Raw genomic sequence first — 5,645 nt, 5'->3', positions numbered from 1 at the left:
AGACAGAGAGAGACAGAGACAGAGACAGAGACAGAGACAGAGACAGAGAGAGAGAGAGAGAGACAGAGACAGAGACAGAGAGAGAAAGAGAGAGAGAAGGAGAGATGAGAAGCTTATATTATTTTCCTCACAGCAACTCTATATTTTCCATTCTCCCAATGACCTCTTAAAGTAGGTTTTCTCCTAAATCAAGGGTTTCTATACTCTGGCCTTGGAAATCTCATTTCAATCCCACCACTTCAGCCATCACCTCTATGTAGATGACTCCCAGATCTACACCTCAGCCCTACCTGACCTACCTCATAGTCCCAGACTTGCACCTCTAGATCTCTGTAATGTCTCTACCTGCATTCCTAAGAGAATGAATATCAACTCAACACATCAAAAATGGAGCTTATCTTTCCTGCTCAACTTTTTCTTTCAAACTTCTGACTTAATTATTTGCCTAAAACCAACATCATCCAGTCTCCTTTGTTAAAAACTATGGGTCTATCTTTAACTCTTCCCTCTACTCTTTTTATATCCAGTCAGTCTTACTGATTCTAGCATCACAATATTTTTATCTATCCTTTCCTCTTGTGAAGGGAGGACCAAAAATTTTACATGGATTTTCCAGATTTCAGGGGCACCATGCCCCTAAATCCCATGATATAAAAGGGATAACTATAGTTACTCCTATCTATTCCTCACACCTTATCACCTCCACATTTTTTCAGAGTAGGAAATTGAAACTCAGATAGGTTAGGCAGCTTCCCTGATATCACACAGCTAAGAAATGTCAGAAACCAGACTCAAATCCACTTCTCCTTACTATAAATGTTAAACACTTTCCACTATAGCAGGCCACCCTCAGCACAAAAATTATTTCTCAAACAAGCCTGGCACTGAGCCTAGAATTCCTATTAGTTATTAAAGCATTGTCTACAGAAGTTCCTCTTTTTGAATGCAAATATGTTAGCTGAGAGGGGTAACTCATTGGTTTATCATATAAGGATTAAGGGGATAGGTCACCAAGGAGGAGATTCGGATGGAAGGAGAGGAGGAAAATATAACAGAAAGGTTGAGTTGGAGCACTACATTGCATGGCTCTACAAAACATGAGGTCACTGAAAACCTAGGTCTCTTGGGGACAGTCCCTAGAGAAGAAGAGAGATTAGCCAAGACACTAAAGGGAAACTTGGCCTGCTTAATAATTTTGTTCAGGGCTGGCCCTAATACTCAACTATAAGATTTTCTCCTAATCCTCAAGGCCCCACAAGAGATTCTACTGTTTGGAAGGAGGCTTGTTAAAGCATCGATTTTGGAATTCCTGTTATTGGCTGTATGCTTTCCAAACCTATATCAGAAGTCCAAAGGGTAATGCTGTCACCACCCAAAATGAGCTGCCTAGAGAGAGCCCTTTAGAAACCTGTCATCAGAAGGCATGGCCAGCCATCAGACTGAGTAAGTTTTCAGTGGTTTCAAATGTTTCTTTAGTGTTCTAATTTATGGTATACTATATTGGTGGGGCCTTCCTCCTTAATGTGTTCCTTCTGTGCATCAAGTTTGCAGTAACTTCAAAGGGAGATCCCTGGGTAGAAGAAGAAGGTTAGGGATGGGGGAACACTTTCTTGGCAGGCTCACAGATCAGTATCACAAACTATGAAGTTAAATGAAAACTGTGGCTTCGAAAAAGGTATAGGAGCTATCTTTAAAAAGAAGAGGTTTTTTTTCCCTATGAACAGTGTAATCATACGGCACTTGTCTCTTTTCTCAGCTTGGTGTTAATTTAAAATGACTTGATGTTGCTATCTGATTGACTCTGTTATCCTTGCTAGTGTAAGGAAGCAAGGGTGTGGAAAACCTAAAATGGTAGACTACTCAGTATACTAGATAATCCAAAGTATATTTCTACTTGGATTTTAATATATTATATAAATCAGATCTATGTTCTTATTTTTCCATGTTTGTTGAGTAAGTTTCACACCTGAGAATTCTCAATAGCAATGAAATCAATTAGGTGCTCTGTGTCGTACTAAGTGCTGTGGGGAATTCAAAGAAATATAAGATATGTTTTCTGTCCTCAAGGAGCTTGCATTCTAGTTGAAAAAACAAAATATACCCAGACAAAAAGTTAAGGAAGTCAGGGTTAGAGATCTTGACTCTGGACAATATATCTCTATTCTATATAGTATTTAACTTTTTCTATTAAGGAAATAATTATTAATACTAACACCTTATTTATATAGCAGCACTATTATATTTACAAATTGTTTTAAGTACATTAAAATATTTAATGGATTAAAACATGGCTATCTGACTCCATCTTTCCTAAAACCCACCCAGATCCTATGCCTTGGGAGATGCTTGTAAAAATATGTTATTAATTTAATGCTAAAATTTGTTTATAATTTTTACGGTCATCAAGAGTCAACCAGAACTTGGGGAAGGGGGATTTTAGAGGGATGTAAATAAGGAGCCATGTCAGAATTGAAAACTTAGTGGATAATCCACAAAATGGATGATCAAATATCCACCAAATTGTTACTAAATTTCTTATTCTGGGAAAGCTTCTCTGGGAAAAGAATAAGGTTGTGTTCTCTTCTTTAAAAGGATGTTGTAATAAAAAAATCTTTGCAAAAAGAAATGATATAAAAATTATAGATAAAAGATTTGAGGACTGTTAGAAGGAAAGTGGCCATTTAAAATCAAAATAACATTTTATTTCATTTATTATTGTTGTACATTTATGTGGGATATGTACGGCCAGTGAGCTGTCTAAATATTGCTCACAGAAAGACATGAATCTCTGGAATCTCACCTACTCTTCTTCAAGGGAGACTTCCTTCCTTGAAGGGAGCCAGATTAGTGTTCACAAGGTTGACCACTCTGCTCTCCTCTATCTATCTTCCTTCTTCTGTTTCCTATATTCATCTACCCCTTCTCTAAATGTTATAAAATAAATTTTACAGAACAAATCCCTTTATTAAGGGAATTTGTTCTGTGAAGTTTTGATTCAGTCAACAGGCCACATTTGAGGGCCTAGAGTTCTATATGTGAACTCAAGGGTACAGATTCCCCACCTCTGGTCTAGGAGAAATTATTTCATTCTTCTATTCATGCAGTTTCCCTGGTTGCTATCCCTTAAAGAGGAAAGGTGCAGCTTATATTTGAAGGCTCGATCCCTTCTCACCAAATGTTACTTAAACGGAAAACCATCACAAATGGTGAATACAAAATAAACCCACCTGTCCAAACAGATAGTAAACAGATATCAGAGAAGTTTTACAGATTAGGATATACCAGACAATACACTGAGTCAATGAGCTCTCCCACTGAGACTAAGATGTCACCATTCAATGGATAGAAAGTCTAAAGGAGAAATTCCCCAAAGTCTCTAGGGAAGCAAGCTGGAAATCAGAAACATATTAGGAGGAATTGATTTTCCTCTACATGCTGCTTTCCAAAGCCTGTTCTCTCTCTCCATAGTTCTCATAAATAAAGTTTTGAAAATATGTTTATCCTCTCTTGAAGCAGGAGGAAAGATGAATAGCTCTCTTCTCCCAAACTCTCATACCAACTCTGACCTTCATATAGGCATTCAGCATAAAGTCATCATTCCCTCCCTCAATGAGAAGTCTTATGCAAATACACTAGGCTTGAACACTGAGGTTTCATTATTATCATTATTTTTGTATACCAAATTAATCTGATATTAATTTATCTCAATATTATTTCTGATATTACAATAAATTATCATTTCATGGAAAACTCTAGTCATGTAACAAATAACAAGTATCAAAAACTTCTGTCTTCTTGGGTATCGAACAATAAAAAAGAGTCCTCATTCTATAATATATGTAGTTACTATACATGAAATTATGCCCCTTACCAAGATACCTGTGACAAAACTAAATCATACTTTAAGCATATTGACCACTAACCTCTACTGAATCATAATCATTATTATTCAGTTATTTCACCAATTCTTAATATCAAAAAATTTAGAAATGGAGGAAACCTGAAAGATCACATAATCCAAGCGCCTCTTTTTACAGATGAAAAAACTGAAGAACAGAGAGATTAATGACTTTTCCAAAGTCAGAAAGTTAGGTAGTAACTAATAGAGTCTGGATTTTAATGCACATCCTCTCATTCCAAATCTAGTCCTCTTTCCACTATGTCATATTTCAAGGATCCATGGTTTGAACTGTGTTGAAACTGCCTCCACTAGTGCAAATCACAACCAGTGTATGTCTTAGTAGACTGTTATATGAATTACTATGATCAAAGCAAAACAAAACAAAGCCATTACCAAATGGCTAACCCTGAGGTGATAAGCCCCTCTATAACTTAGCTAGATTGGTCCCCAGATGTCATCAGACCCAAGTTCAAAGTCTTCATGCTTTGGGTGTTGTGAGAATCAAATGAGCTAATGTATGAAAAGCAATTTAAAAGCCTTAAAGTATAATGCAAATGTGAGACAGAAGCAGTGGCATCTAGAACTTGTACTCTACTAGCATAGCTTTCAAACACCAAAGAACATTTCCATATCAAAATGAGACATTTGGGTAGCTCTTTTATGGAAGCATAGATTAACATCATGCACTATTTATTAAGAACTATTTGGAACCTCCTATCTTTGCAAGGACAAAAAGAAAGCATTGTTACTTCCATTAAAGGGCTTGGAATCTCAAAATAAGAACTTAACCTATAGCCATCACCTCTGAGAATCTCCTGAAGGGGACCATTATTTTGACTGACTCATGGATGAAAGTGAACAAACAGGAATTTTCCTTGGTTGCTTTCCAGTCTTAGTTAAGAAACCCGAACATTTCTCCATTATGTTACTTTTCAGCTCCAAAACTTTAGGATAAAGTATGCTTTACTTCCACCCACAAAACTTCATGGGAAATAAAGCCATCAGACTTATAACTGTGTTTTCATAACTCCATATGAAAACCAAATCTTTCTAACAACTTTGGGATAAACCGCCCCTGAGTCTGAAAGTAAATTTAGACAATCTGGACTGGGAATAATCTGGACATGGGCCTGATGATCTTCTAGACCTCGAATAGTAACCCCTTTTCACTCTGTTGAAGACTGCAAAAGTGGTTTTTTACAGCTGCCTTGCTATTAAATAAAAACATGAATGCCTCTTTGGTCAATGCAGGATGCATAAAGGAAAACCTTGGAGAATCGTGACAGAGATCACACCATGTTATTTCTTCTGGGTTCCACTTGGTGACCTGATTAAGGAAATTGCTTGCAGGCGGTTTTCTGGCATAACAGGGCCCCCAAGCAATATATAGCAGAGACTTTGTGAGGGCCACCTTAGGGGCTTGGGCTATTTGGCAAGGCCCTGTCCCAGCAGGAGCAGGGTTGCTTCTGAGGAATACCTTGGAGAACATACAATATTGCTGTCTCCTACCTATGTTTATATAGTTACTGATTGGAGGCATAAATATCCTGAACCCTTTCCTAAATAACCTTAAGCTATATATGCTTTTATATGACTCTAGGTTACTTGTTTTCACTCCCTTCAAACTTTTAAGGGCTTAAACAGCAGCAGATTTGAGAATATGAAAAAAGCAAGTAAAAGGATATGAAATTTGCAGCATTATCTTTTTCCAAACTATCATTGACTATTTTGTTCTGTAGTGAAT

The sequence above is a fragment of the Petaurus breviceps genome, unplaced genomic scaffold (assembly GCF_028583685.1).
Source record: "Petaurus breviceps papuanus isolate PSGF00001 unplaced genomic scaffold, PetGlider_PUasm1.0 90919, whole genome shotgun sequence".
Lineage (NCBI taxonomy): Eukaryota > Metazoa > Chordata > Mammalia > Diprotodontia > Petauridae > Petaurus > Petaurus breviceps.
Note: the sequence above shows the minus strand (reverse complement) of the source record.